Source organism: Chelonia mydas, chromosome 11 (genome assembly GCF_015237465.2).
Source record: "Chelonia mydas isolate rCheMyd1 chromosome 11, rCheMyd1.pri.v2, whole genome shotgun sequence".
NCBI classification, from domain to species: domain Eukaryota; kingdom Metazoa; phylum Chordata; order Testudines; family Cheloniidae; genus Chelonia; species Chelonia mydas.
The window spans coordinates 38,769,577-38,785,668 of NC_051251.2; positions in this window are offsets into that span (position 1 = coordinate 38,769,577).

A 16,092-nucleotide genomic window follows, 5' to 3' on the forward strand; every position below is an offset into this window, starting at 1 on the left:
AGAAACACACCCAAGTCTCTCCCCCTCCCAGGCAGATGTCAGGGAAGCATTCATTCAGACCCTGCTTACATCACCATTGGTGACTTTGAAATGCCAGTAGTGATCCTGGGAGACCCAACCTACCCCTTGAGCTCATGGTTCATGAAGCCGGACACTGGCCACCTGGACAGCAGCAAGGAACTGTTCAGCTATAGACTGAGGAGGTGAAGAATGGTGGTTGAATGCACCTTTGGCCTTTTAAAGGGTCACTGGTGCAGTTTAGATTAGACCTCAGTGAAAGCAATATCCCAATAGTTATAGGGTGAGAAGTTTTCCACAGGGGTGGGTGTGGAGGTGGATAGGCAGTCTGCTAATTTTGAGACGCCACATACCAGGGCTATAAGAAGAGCTCAGCATGGAACAACGCATCTCAGAGAGGCTTTAAAAAACCATTTTAGTAATGACCCACAGTACTGTGCGCTGCTTCTTGAGTTGTGCCTTCCCATACTATGAACTTGCTGTGCCTGCTGGGTTTATATCTCTAGCAAATCCCCTTCATTGCCTCAGTTTCCCTGTACCTCCCCTTACCCCCTTTCCCCAGTGTGTGAAGTAATAAAGATTATTTCATTCTCAGGACATGGACTTTTATTGCACAAATATATTGGAAGTGAAAGATCAGAAAAAGAATGAAACCTCGGACAGTCAGTGGAATAAAATTGGGAAAAACACAGTGATCGTGTCTTTTAAATATAGTGGCCTTGCCTGTCAAAGATCATCATGTGTGCACCTTGTATTCATACGACCCTCCCCCAGTGTTGAGTGGAAGGGATATAGCACTTTCCCCCCTCGCCTTCTGGTACGTTTGGAAGAGGGGGACTATGGTGATGCAGGAATGCCATTCTGAGGGGCTGCAGAGGGAGTCTAGCCTCAAGGTGTTTCTCCTGAAGATCAACCAGACACCTCAACATGTCTGTCTGTTCCTGCAGAATCCCCAGTATCTACTGCTGCATGCCACACTCATGCCCTCAGGGCCAGCCTTAGGAAAAATGGCACCCTGGGCGAACTTGTATTTTGGTGCCGCTTCCCACATCACCCCTGGCCTCCACGTGCTCCCTGGGCTTCCCACCCCTCCCCCATCACCTCTGGGCCCCGCTGCCTCCCCCAGTGTTTAATTTGTATTGAAAGAGGTGCCAGAACTGAACCCTGGCACAAATTAAGCACTAGCAGGGTGGCCTGATACTGGAGCATGCTGGCCAGGCACCCAGCTCTGAAGGCAACACAGCCAACAGCAGTGCAGAAACAAGGGTGGTGTGGTATGTGGTGTATTGCCACCCTTCTGTGCTGCTGCTGTGGCTTGTGATGCCTGTGCTCATCACGTGCCTCAAGGCAGGCTTTGCACTGTCACACGGGGAATGCATCTTGCCAGTGTCCATGGCTCTCCTGCAGCCCACTGGCCAATCCTGGCTCACCGGGACACCATTTCAGATTTTTGGGGGCAGTAGGAAACTTTAACTGTGATTCCAGGGACTACTTAGGCACCTGAAAACTCTAGGGTTTTTTGCAGATAATAATTTAGGAATTAGCTGACAGGAATACTGTATCTAATTGTTATATAAAGAAAAATATATATATACAAACTCCAATTAAAGCCACGTTTAAAGTTCATATGTAAATTTAGAATTTAGGAAACTTTCCTGTTACCAGCCTTGCAGGCCCCTTCTATACCTCTTAGGCATCTACCAGGTCCCTATGGATAAACCACCTGCTCTGTACCAGTCTCCTCCCACCATACAGAGATCCACCCCTATTATTTCCTAGGCTTTCTTGGCAGAGAGAACTCTGTGTTCTGAGGGGAGGGCTGCTTCTTATAGCCTGGGAACTCCTTCCCAGCATTCCTAGCTGTGCTTCTAACTCCTATCCGGCCTGCAAACATGTCCCAGAATACCCATGTTCTGGACTGAACTATGACTCTGGCCATGTTGGACTTGTAGCCTATCTTTCAGAGCCAGTCACAGTCCCCATATTTATCTCTTAATAATTAAAATCAATTTTCTAGGCACATATACCCTCTTCTACCACAGTGGTACTAGAATGTCTTATGATAATACTTAATTTATCCTCATGAGACCTTTGTGAAGTAGAGATTATTATCCTAGTTTTTACAAACTAGAAACAGGCAAGAGAAATTGTGGTGTGCCCTAGGTCAGATACAATAATTATATTGAATTACCAGTTCTTCACAAAACTGGTAATTCAATATAATTGTAAATGGGGAATTGTCATTGATTGGGTTTGCTTTGATGGGGTCTGACAAGGATTGGTTCTTGGCCCTCCACTATTTAACATTTTTATCAATGACCTGGAATAAAACAAAAAATCATCACTGATGAAATTTGCAGGTGACACAAAAATTGGAGAAGTGGTAAATAAGGAAGAGGACAGGTCACTGACTGAGTGATCTGCATTGCTTGGTAAACTGGGTGCATGGAAACAATATGCATTTTAGTAGAGCTAAATGTAAATGTATACATCTAAGAACAAAGATTGTAGGCCATACTTACAGGATGGGGGACTCTATCATAGGAAGCAATGATTCTGAAAAAGATTTGGGGGTTGTGGTGAACAATCAGTTGGACATGAGCTCCCAGTATGATGCTGTGGCCAAAAGAGCTGATGTGATCCTGAGATGCATAAACGGGAATCGTGAGTGGGAGTACAGAGTTTATTTTACTTCTATATTCAGCATTGGTGCAACCATTGCTGGAATACTGTGTCCAGTTCTGGTGCCCACAATTCAAGAAAGATGTTGATAAATTTGAGAGGGTTCAGAGAAGGGCCACGAGAATGATTAAATATTAGAAAACATGCCTTATAGTGATATACTCAAAGAACTCAATCTATTTAGCATAACAGAGAGCAGATTAAAGGAGTGACTTGATTACAGTCTACAAGTATGTACATGGGGAACAAATATTTAATAATGGGTCTTCAAATTAGCAGAGAAAGCTATAAAATGATCCAATGACTGGAAATTGAACCTAGACAAACTCAAAGTGGAAATAAGGTGTACATTCTTAACCGAGAGAGTAATTAACCATTGGAACAGTTTACCAAGGCTCTTAGTGGATTCACCATCAATGACCATTTAAAAATCAAGATTGGATGTTTTTCTGAAAGATAAGATCTAGGAATTATTTTGGGGAAGTTTTATTTGTCCTACACAGGTTGTCAGATTAGATTATCACAATGGTCCCTTCTGACCTTCCAATCTATGAAAAACTCAGTCCCAGACCCATGCCTTAAGCACAAAACTATCCTTCCTCTCTACTCTATGTGGTTGCATTGATCCATATGGTAGATGGCTCCTCTGACATAAAATATTGGCCAGAATGTTAGTTCAACAGGTCTCTAAAATAGCTTCACATTTTTAGGACTAGCTCACTTATCATTAGTGAACTAAGTGGCCATATAAATGTTTTAGACTATCTCAGATGTCTGATTACAACAGAATATAAATAATTCATTATAGAAAATTATCTTGGTGGCATTGGTATGACAGGAACACAGATTGGATACAGCAATTGCAAAAGAGCAGTACAGTACATTAAACAAGGATTTTAGGGTTTTTTGCTGAAGTACCCTGGACTGAGCTTCTTGGGTAAAGTTTGCTAAGACTTCTTTTTTTGAAAAGATACCTGTCTAGTGAGAGTGTTTGTTTTTGTTGTAAACTATGTAATATACAATTTGTAGTTTATAGAAATGTAACAATGAGAGAAATTCAAAGTCCTTCCATGTAAATGTGTGTGTGTGTATACTGGAAATATACTGGTAGTAGTATAGACAGTTCTATGCTACAATACTGGAAGTATTATACCTGTGATATGTGCACAGGAGGTACCTTTCAACAGACCTGGGAGGCAAGCAGGTGATAGTATTTCCATTTTATAGATGAGGAAACTGAAGTACATAGAGATTTCAGTTTCTGCAACACTGGTGTTTGGAAGTTGGTGATAGTCAGGAACAGAACCCACCAACTCCTGCCTCCCACAATCATACTTTTAAATCAATCCTTTTGGTGTTATCTGTCTAACGAGGCCTTCCCAAAGTTAGGCCAAAAAAACCCCTTACACCATACTGCATTCTCTCTTTCCCCCCGCCTTTAGCAGAAATCTGGGCTCTAAAATTATATGCAGCCAATACTTTCATTGAGCAAAATGACTCTATTGTTGAACAGTGTGTGCTAGAATACAACACAGTGCAGTGTATTATCTATAGATCATGTCTTTGAAATATTAAATTATATCACAATATTTTAATCCATTTCTCATTCTGAAAGTCCATTTTTATTGAATATGGAGTTGTATGTGAAAACCAATATGTAAAAGAAAAGTGTAAGGCACAAAGAGAAAATGGATTGATGGGTGATACACTATAATGATTGAACTGTGTAAAGTCAAAGTTTATCAGAAGAGCTTTAAAAAACTGAACTGGAAAAATACATCAAAATACACTGGTATGAGAGCATCTTTCCTTGTTTATTATGTTTTTGAACTGGGTTTTCTTTGTTATGCAGTGTGCTCCATTTCACCATCTTGGCTTGAATGCCCCAATTACCTGATCCCCCTTTCACAGCACCTGCAGTAGCCCAAGAGTTAATCTAGAGTAAGAAGAAGGGTTGGTTTGTTCATTTTCTATTAACTTGTTGTTTGAAGATTCCACTCATGAAGGATTTTGTTATTAACCTGTTCTCTCCCCCAGGCCCCAATCCCGGAAGATGCTAAACTACCACAAGTCCCCTGAAGTTAGTAGGAATTGAAGTTGATGAGTGCCTCTCAGGGGTCAAATATCTGGCACTATCAGGCCCCCAAAGTTTTCCCTCTCTGCTTTTATTGTGAGGGCATGTGTGTGTACAAGAGCATATGTTGTTTTTCCGTATGTGTCTCTAGGTTTTTACACAGCATCTGTCACTGGGGTAGATGAGTGCTTTTTGGTAATTTGTTTTTGTAGTAGTGGAGACTGAGTCCATGTGTAAATGTGTAATCACCTTCCTCATACATTGTACAGTGAACAATATTATTTCACAATGGCAATATATCAAATGTGTAGTAAATTGCACCCAGGCCTAAATCCCTCTTTGAAGATGTCACTTAGCCAGACTTCTGACAGGGTGAATATCCAAGAGAATATACTCTACTACAGTCATGTTATTTGCTATACAAGTTGGGATATACAAATGTTTAATTCATAAGGATAAGAAATGGGCCCTCACTTATTCCATTATGCCACGTAAAGATATTTTCACTTTTCTTTCTGAAGCTAATTGGCCATCAAAGTTTTCTAACACATTAATCTTTCTGACGGATATTAACATACAGGAATATCTTGTTTAGATTCAGTATGCAAAAAAAAATCAGTATTCATGGTGTTTTTTCTTGCTGTAGATTAAGGTGTTGTTAATACTTCAGCCATAACAGCTTTGTGTGCATATCCAATACTCATCACTATTTATCTATCTATATAATCTAGCTGTACAATGAAAGCGTCAACTGATTTTCCAGGTCATTGCTGCTCTTGGTAATTATCGGACAATGGCATTCTCCTTTCACCTTATTGTGGTCACTTCCATGGGGAGGACCCAGAGCAATTTGCTTCTGGACTTGCCTTAGGCTTCATTTCTGAATTCAGTTTAGATGGCTACAGGCCCACAGCTGATAGCCAGAACGATACATTCATAAATTATTAATTTTAATTCTTTCAAGGTTCTTTTGATAAGTTACTTCCTAAAAATAACAGCTAAAGTTTAAAATTAATAGATTTTATCTAGTATGCATATTATTATTTTTGAAGCCTGTTAGAGAAGAAAAATTATGCAAATTGGTGTCACGCTAGGCTACTGGGCACATGCTGGTAATGCATAACAACTAGCTTACTGATGAAAATACTTCATCTTGAGCAAGACCTATTGTCAGCACTCAGGATTATAGTATGTATCATGGTTAACAGTTTCTTATTATTTTTCTTGTGGATAAAGAATAATGTCCAATTTTATTAAAAATCCTCATTAATATAAAACTGCCTTAAAAGTAATATTCAAGCACTCCAGTGATGAAATATGATTGATTACATTATAAAATGAAGGTGTATTGCAAAATGATAGGAAAAAATCCCTTCGAAAAATTAAACAGTTGCTGTTCACTCCCTGTGAATGGCTAAGTGGCTTTAATTCTACAGCTCATACATGTAAAAGACTCAATAAATAGATCAGGCTCAGGACCAATTAGTGTCACATTAATCTTTAGTAATAATGAAGTGAAGCTGCTGGGGATTGAACCGATTTATCTGTACCCTCCATGACAAGCATCTTAAGCTAATGCATGCTGTATTGTCTAGTACAGGACACTGGAACAAAATGCAGAATGTGCAGCACTGGCAGATGTGAAGAACTATTTCTTAGTCCTGAAGAAATCTGATATTTCTTAGTGGGAGAAAAATCCAATATACGATAAACTGGTTTCAGAAAATAGGTCACTAATGTAAGTTTGCAGTTATTTTCTTTCCAGCTTTCTCCTGCACCTGCCTTAGATTTCTTTTCCCCATCTGTGCACACAGCATCTCAAGCTTTGTAAGTAGAATGTGGTGAAAGGCTGTTTCTGGTCTAAGAGTCACTGTTCTGTTCATAGCCCTTCGTCCCTACATTCACACCACAAGCACATGCATTTTTGTTGGTGCTGTTAAATTGCTGTCAAAGGAGGTGTAGAAAACCTTTTCGGGTATTGATTTTCGCACACAGGGAGCATAGTTTGTAGTCTCTTGATTTGTCACCTGCAGTTTATAACTGAATGGGCTCATGGGATTATAAACTTCATTTTAGCACTGAACTCCCAGCTTGAGGCAAAATTGAAATGTATTAGCTATTAGAGATTTGCAGTTGTTTTAATGTATTTCACTTACAGGAATTTTAGTTAGATGGCTAAGATGAATAATAATTTTGCAGTGGCGATGCCATTGATTAGGAATTTTTTAAAAAAATTGTTAATTTTAACTGACTGACAACTGGATCTTATCTTGGAAAATCTCATCTGCTTAATATTATTTTGTTACGTTAACTATTTTTAATATTTTTTATATTAATCATTTAAATGTAACTGATCAGATAAATCATTTTATTACTTTTATTCAATATTGGATATGTTGAATGATCAAAACTATAGATGTAGCACTATTAATTTTACTGTAAAATGAACTGCACTATTGTCATTCATTAGCTGTTAAGGGCTTTATCCTGAGTGGTACTGAGCACTGAAAATTCCCATAGATTTCAGTGCAGGTGCTCATTACCATTGAGGATCGGACAATGTAAGTGTACCTGTTTTTACCTTGTTAGTTATTCATTTTTTTTGTTGCATTTATTCATTAATTCGAGCCAGAGCAAAACGTTAATATTTGCACCATTAACACAGATTTCTCTGCTAACTCTGAGCAAAATTATACATATTCATGAGTTTACTCCAAGCAGAAATTTGCAATTTTTGCCCAGAAATTTTGACAATTTAGTTTTTCATTGCAAAATAACAGTTTTCCACCTACAAAATATACCTTCTTTGTGACAAAAAATAATGAAAAATTGAAGATCAAACTGACATGTTTCCCTTTTTTTTTTTTTTGCGCAAATTTGTGAGAAATGCAATTAGACTTCAGTTTTGGAAGTTGTGAAAACTATTTATTTTTGTACCGCTTTGTTTGGTCAAACTGTTTCTAGCCTGCCATCATTAATCCAGCACCATTATATTTATGCTGAGCCTTCCTGAAAACTCTTTTAAGTTTCATGGGAGAACATGTACTTTGTAAATGTACTTTGGGTTTCTTTCTGTCTGTCTGTCTGGCTTTCTTAAATAATTGCTTAAGCATCTTTCTGAGTCCAGATGCATCACTGTCTTGTAGATATTTCATTGAGAAATGCCATTCTGTGATGGACCAAAATCTATTCTATTAAACCCATGAAATTTTCACTTCCATGGAAGTGAACGGAACTGAATGGTTATAACTGAGGGTTGAATTTGTTCCATAGGATCATATGCTGCCATTGACATCACTGGAAGTTTCTTGCATGGGTAATATATGGCTCTGAAGGGTACAGTTTTCTCCTGAGGTATGAATGATCATATTAATGTGCAGCAAGATGAGATCAGATACCTTGATAGTTGTTTTTTAAAAATTAAAACAGTGTGAAAATCTACTTTAGCATTATTTTGCCTTTTAACTCAGAATTGTGTAGTTTAATGAGCTATATAGTTCAAACAATAATAGGACCATTCAGGAACATATGGCCATTAAAAACTAGAGGTGAGCCAGGGCCAGGACTCATATCTATCTTTAATCCCTTCCTGCTGTACCAAACCCGAATAGTCATTCCCTCTATTCCTAAATATGCAACCAGTCTGAGAGGAGTTGTGAACACAAGTTGCGAGGCCTCATTCTGGGAACCCAGAGCAGCCCTCTCTAGGGTTAATATTGCATCTTTTGCTAGTCCCACAAGACAATAAAAATGATTCAACTAAGGAGCAAGTTGGGATGATTCATAGATTTCAAGGCTAGATGGGACCATTGATTATGATGATTGTAGGCTGCAGAAGCAGGGGTCCCGTTGAGGGCTAATGTCCAAAAACGACACTGGAGGCAGAAGAAGTCTGGAAGTGAATGCCCAGGAAGCAGCAGAGGGCTGATTTTCCTGGGAGCTTTGGTGCTGAAGGGCCCAGGCTGACAGTCATGCAGCCATGGAGCAGAGCCAAAATAAAGGTGGCCATAGAGAGCTTGATAGGTGACTGGTGAGCAATGGTGGTGAGCCAAAGGAAAGAGGTAGTCCAGGAGGAGTAGAGAAGTTGAGGGGAGGGGTTCTTAGTGTCCCAGCTCTAGAGTGGATAGTGCTTCCTGGGCTTATGCAACACCCCTAGTAGGCCTGAAGGGATCCTGCAGCTGGAGGATACAATTTAGGTAAACACAAATAAATGATCTTTTCTGTGACCTATTTGTGTGAGTAATAAGCAGGCCAGACAATAGTTTTACAATCCAATACCACCCATTATAATACTGTACTTAGCGGGGCTGCTTAGTATTGGAATACACCAAACCCAGTAGTGTGCCATTTGTACCATGACTTGGAGGCGAGCATTGTATGCTCTTCAGCAGCTATGCCTTGTAGGCACCAGCCCTGGTGGGTCCCAGTAACCACTCAGACACAGGGCTAAGGGAAAGGATATTTTAATAGGGCTGGCAGGAAAAGGAAAGGTTGCAAATACCCTAAGTACAGGGTCTTAAACAGTTACAGTTCAAACTGAGCAATAACGGTTCTTGTTTGGGCCCCACGGCAGTCCAGTCGAGAGTCAGGGCTCTTCAGATCTAGTACCTGGGGTTGCCCTCCCCAATTCAGTCTCTATTCAAGCAGTTAGGAGCTTGTGGGTTTCCAGGCCCGGCTCAGTTAGTGTCTCTTACTGGGACCCCTCTTGCACTGGCCTCCTGCCCACGGATGGCTGCTCCTCCATAAGTCCCTCACAAACCATCGTCTGTTCTGCACGTTGCTCTGCATATGGTTCCTGGGGATTCCTCTCTGTCTCCAGTTTCTCTGCATCTCCTGGCTTGCCATGCAGGAGCTGCTTCCCAATAAAGCCTGGGGGCCATTTTCTGGTTCAGGATTTGCCATACCAGGCCAGGAGGAAAGTGATGTGTAGTGGGGAGAAGGCTGATGGGAGCTGTAGTCCCCTGTGTTGCAGATCCATCGTGCTACACTGTGAGACAGTGTGAATGACACAGCTTCAGGCTTCTCTCATGCATAAAGTGGCAAAATGAGGGCTAACTTTCAAGAATTGGTAACTAATGCAACAAACAGTGCTGGTAACAAGTGCAACAAAAACATTTCATTGGGCTCAGGTCTGGGCTGGACACACGGACCATTTTCCAGGGTATTTATGAAAAGGTTTCTCGTTTGTACTCACGCTTGTAGAAGAGTTTTGTTCCAACAATATGGAACCTCCTTTTCTGAAGTTACATTCTTACTGATTCTGTTCTTTCAGAACTATTAGGATTTTGTAAGGCTTTTACTGTCAGGTTAAGGTGTTCGAAAAATTTAAGAGCCACCATAATTATGTTGTAAATGCCCTCTTTGTTTCTGACGAAGCCAATAACAATAAAGTGCAAGTAATGGATAAAGTGCATTGGGAAGGCAGTTTCTTGCAGCTCTTACCAGCAAGTCAATTAAAGAGCATCCTCGATGGGATCCAAATTGGGTGTGGTCCAAATCCAGTTGGCTATATGAATAGAGGCTATGATGTGGAACCTTATGTGTTAAAGTATGGAGCAAGGGAAATGGGAAAATCCATCATCCTTAGAGCTTTGACAGGAATATACTGGACCCCCTGAGAAAGCAGAAACAATCAGTGCTTGTAAAATTGTATCTTTAGCAGACAGTTAAAGCAGATTATCAAATACTTAGGGATAAGCCACGTGGGACCTGCCAAACTTCTGCAAAATGTTGGCGACAGTGCGGCATTTCCGAAGTCTTTTATTTTGAGAAGAACATTTCACCATAGTATTTAGGGGACTTAGCCTATTGCTTTGTTGCACTACAGGCATTTTTAACAAATCATATTTTGCTTTTTTTGGTCAGCGCCTATGTGGCACATAACTGGAGACAATAAACGTGGCTGTTATGTGCCACAGAGTTTAAGGCCAGAAGGGACCACAGGATCATCTGTCTGACCACCAGCACCCACACACTAAACCCAACAACTGAAATTAGACCAAAGTATCACAGCTCACAGAAGACTAGACTATTCTGTGCCACTGGCAGAGATAAGGAGGGACTCAGGTGCACCAGTGCCTGAGGTCTTGCAATGGCAGGGAAATTATTAAGTGAGATATACCTGGATAATCAGGGCAAGTGACCTGTACCTACATGCTGCAGAGGAAGGCAAAATTCCCCAAGGTCTCTGCCAATCTGACCTGGTGGGAAAGTCCTTCCCAACCCCACATATGGCGATCAGTTAGACCCTGAACATCTGAGCAAGAACCAGACAGCCAAGCACCTGAGAGGGAGAGAGAGAGAGAGAATGCTCGGTGCCACCTCCGAGTCCTGGCCCTCCCAGTCCAGTGCTCGATCTCCAGCTGTGGCCATCCCTCATGCTTCTGAGGAAGGAGTTAAAAATATAGGTATATTTCCACTGCAGTAAAGAAATGTTAGTCAGTTGCCAGCTGTATTCTCCTAATTCATGCAGTTGGCTGACGCAAATCTTCTTTAAATACTCAACAGCACATACACACACACTTTCTCTTTCTTTTCCCTGCAGTACTCTATATTTTACCACTGATCTGTATATTTTTCATACACCTGAAGAAAATTTTGATGGCAAAAAATATCCATGATAGCAGAAAGAAAAGGAGTACTTGTGGCACCTTAGAGACTAACCAATTTATTTGAGCATAAGCTTTCGTGAGCTACAGCTCACTTCATTGAAAGCTTATACTCAAATAAATTGGTTAGTCTCTAAGGTGCCACAAGTACTCCTTTTCTTTTTGCAAATACAGACTAACACGGCTGTTACTCTGAAACCTGTCATGATAGAAGATTATTTTGTGGGTCTGTTTTAAGTGCAACAGTCAGATTCTGAAGTGGAAACCACTAAAACAGAGCCTACAGATTAACAAATAATTTTCTTACCTTATTTCAGTTCTCAGTAGCTGAATGAGTTGGCTGGCATTTGGATTTCATTGACATTATGTCTGTTGCTATTTGGTGAACAATTATTGTTTCATTCAGGAATGAGGCTCACTTTCACTCTGTCATTGCTACAAGTACCTCTTGGTTTTGGTTTTAAATAGTGTAAATTTCAATGCATGTCCAAGCTTGTGAGCACAGTTTCTTGGGTAAATCCTTTAAGTAATTTGGACTTTCTTTTGCTATTCCTTTAAATAAATGTTTATAATAGTAGGGCTGTCGATTAATCACAGTTAAATCACGCAATTAACTCAAAAAAATTAATCATGATTAATCGCAGTTTTAATCACACTGTTATACAATAGTATACCAATTGAAATGTATTAACTATTTTGAATGTTTTCTACATTTTCATATATATTATATCCTGTGTTGTAATTGAAATCAAAGTGTATGTTATTTTTGATTTTTGATTACAAATATCTGCACTGTAAAAATGAGAAACAACAGAAATGGTATTTTTCAATTCACCTCATACAAGTACTGTAGTACAATCTCTTTGTCATGAAAGTGCAACTTACAAATGTAAGCTTTGGATTGTTATCAAGTAGAACCCATCATCAGCATGGACGCATGTCCCCTGGAATGGTGATTGAAGCATGAAGGGACATATGAATCTTTAGCACATCTAGCAGGAAAATATCTTGCAATGCCGGCTACAACAGTGCCATGAGAACGCCTGTTCTCACTTCCAGGTGACATTGTAAACAAGAAGTGGGCAGCATTATCTCCTGCAAACGTAAACAAACTTGTTGTCTGAGCGACTGGCTGAACAAGAAGTAGGACTGAGTGGGCTTTGTTTTATTTTTGAATGCAGTTTTTTTGTACATAAAATTTCATAATCAAGAGATTGCACTATAGTACTTGTATTAGGTGAATTGAAAAATACTATTTCTGTTGTTTTTTTACAGTCCATATACTTGTAATCAAAAATAAATATAAAGTGAGCACTGTACACTTTGTAGTCGGTGTTGTAATTGAAATCAATATATTTGAAAATGTAGAAAACATCAAAAATATTTAAATAAACTGTGTTCTATTATTGTTTAGCAGTGCAATTAATCATTAATTTTTTTAATTGCACGATTAATCTTGATTAATTTTATTTATCGCTTGACAGCCCTATCTAATAGTATTGGCTTGAATGAAGCACCACGAGGGAGAAGAATATGTAATTTTCCACATATTTCTCTGTCAGTGCATCTGAGTCCAGATATTCATCAGTTCTGCTTAGCTGGTCCTGGGGATTTATCTTTACTACAAACCAAAGTGGTGCCAAATGTATGTTAACTTTGTGATGTGGACTAAATCTACAGTAAATATTAGGAGAAAGCCTTCCAAATAATTCACTTATGACCTAGTTTAGGACTGAAACCTGGGCCCTGCAGTGGGTGGTAGAGATGGGCTCAAGCGATGGAATTCAGAACTGGATTTTCCCCAGAATTCAGTTCAATCCAGAGCTTGGTTTTGATTCAGCCCAATTCAAATATAGGGGCCAGCCGTGAAGTTTGGAGGTAGATTAAATTTTCCCAAGGTTTGGCATTGTTCAGGTCCAAGGTTTTGGTCTGGGCTCAGTCACAGCGTTGTTATGTCTCACAGTTTTATCATGGGTCTTGCTGCTTTGGTCTGTCTTAGCTGCACATAATGACTTGAGGAGCTGCATCTATCATGGGATTTTCTGGCCCTTAACAGAACTGAGCAGGAGGCATAGAGATCAGGTTCAGAAAAGATTGAAAGAAGGAAGCTACTGTTCATGGTCTTTCTCTTGGTACTGTAATCTGCAAACAGCTCATCTTGACCCACCTGCTGACCACCCGGAAGTGTGCCTGTTACTGGATTTACCTCTTGAAGGTGACAATGTCCTCTTCATAAGTAAGAAGGGTACAGAGGGAAGACAAATGGCAAAGGACCCCATGGGCTAATGGACGGAGGGCTGGAAACTACGTGTACCTTGTTCATTTAGTAGTTTCTGTTACTCAAGTGATATTTGTCCTGTAAACTGCAATTAAGACTAATTATTTTTTTTTATCATCCCTTGTCCCTCTCAGTCTGTCTTGCTAATACCTCACTCCACTGGTTCATAATGCTGTTTGGAAGTGGACCTGCCTATTTATTTTCTCCTCTTGCCTAATTTTCCTACACCTCAATGTGAGTTTCACAGAGGTCAGGGCCTTTTTTCTCCAGCTCCCTTTTTGACTGATCCTCAGGAGAAATCTCTGCACAAAACTCTGTGATCTCCTTGTCAGTGGCAAAATGAGAATAGTTACAGATTAGTGCTTTCATGAGTTCTTTTGAACATTTAATTTCCAGATATTGACATTCTCTTTGTTTTGCCCCATTCAGGAAGAGAGGCCAGAAGGAGTCAGACTAGTAAAAGGAGCTTTTCTGACTATTGATTTTCCTGTGCCTTTCAAGGGTTCATTAGTTCCACTAACAACAACTGCTTGTTTAGTGGCTGGCTGGGTAAGAACATCAGGAAGAGACAGAATGCCAGCTGATGTAGCACTAGCTGAGTGTGTTGACTTTTCCTGACTAGGCCTGAGTGAGGCCTTAATGCTAGGGCCCATTCAGTTACAACAAAAATGTAATTAATTCACTGCAAATGCTGAATAGTTGATTTTGAATATGATATTTTTGATGGTTCTACTGTTTAAATAGGCGCTACAAGATTATGCAGCCAACTACTTCACAAGAGCAGATTTAACCTACTCTAGTACAAGTGGTGAGAGAAGCAGAGCCAGAATGCTATGCAAACACTAACAACGTGCAGAATTGTGCATATGGAACAATAACAATATTTTCTATTTCATTGTGTAAGTATATGTACTGGAATTGCTGTTGTGCCCACTACCAGCTACAGTGGAGTCCAAAAATATTTAGTACTGTACATCATGACTTTCATAAGCACTAGGCTGGAGCTGAACCTTGTACTAATTTCAGGGCTATGGCAAACCTGTCCAGATGGCTCATTTTACACAGGATGAGATAATGACCATCTATTGGAAAGCAATGGGTGAGCCTCTGTTGCTATTTGCCATATTTGCAACTTCAGTGAGGCAACAGTAAAAATAACACAATCAAGCAATTGTTGACTCTGTTATCCTTGTTTGTTGGTCTCTCATATCATGTCCTCTCACCTGCTGTATGAGGCATGGAAATCTATGACACACTAAACAGGACAAGGAGGGAGCCATATTCTGCTTTGAAAACAAGAACAGTTTGAAAAATCCAAGTATAATTTCTTTTTTAAATTTTTTACACCTCAGTATCAGATTTGTGAATAATGATACTACAGTGATGAGATACACAACTGATTTTTGAGTCGTCATGCTTGATATTTCAGATAGCTACGTTTTGTACATTTGGAATTTAGATGCTATTGAACACTGGATTATTCGGATACTCCTTTTGATTCTGATTTTTTTTTTTTGGCTGAATATCATCTGTTACATTAATACATGCAAAGATTTGAATTTTCTACTTTATTTGGAATATGCTTTTTGTATAGTTTTCTGTATTTTATAGTGCATTTTTAGAGAATGAAAGATGCTGGTTTGCAAAAAGATCCACTAATTTGGGAGCACTGTTCTGGGGGAAAAACAAGTTGCCCATGGCCTTTCTGTTTTTGGAGATGCGTCAGATTTATCCTATCTTTTTCCAAAAGAGGAGATAAAGTAGGTAACAATAAGTGTGTATTTGCTTCCCCTATTATGCAGCATTAAGGGATAACACAACTTTCCTCAAAATCCTTTTTGAAAACTGTGGTTAACAGTGAACATTGAGTTACAGATTGTCCTGATATTGCCAGTGCCATGTCCCCTTTACATCCTCCTATCTTTTTTTTATAATGAGTTCAACTTCTGCTATCTTTATTTCAGAAATACTGTTACGTGATGATACTACACAATGAAGGATAGTTTTCTGTAAGTGCAGTTAACAAATGTCTATTCTTGTATTTGAAGGTTTTCTAGCTGTCATACCAGATCTGACTGAATTTATATTGAGAGAGAGAAAGAGAGAGAGACAAGGTAGGTGAGGTTGGTGGAATCTTTCAGGCTTCACTGAACTCTTCCTCAGGTCTGGATAAAGTAACCAGACAGTCTGCACTAAATACAAGGTCGGACAGATGATTAAGCAGAAGGGTTCCACACATGCTGTAGGTGGGTCACTAAAATGAAGTGGGAATTAGTGGTTAGCAGGCAGTAGGGTATGTTGCAAATTGTTGTAACGAGTCATAAACCAGTGTCTCTGTTTAAGTCCATGGCTTTTGGAGCCTAGCAGAGTTATGAATTTAAGTCCCCAGGCTTGTCTTTTGAAGGTGTTGTGCAAGTTTCCTTTGAGGACGA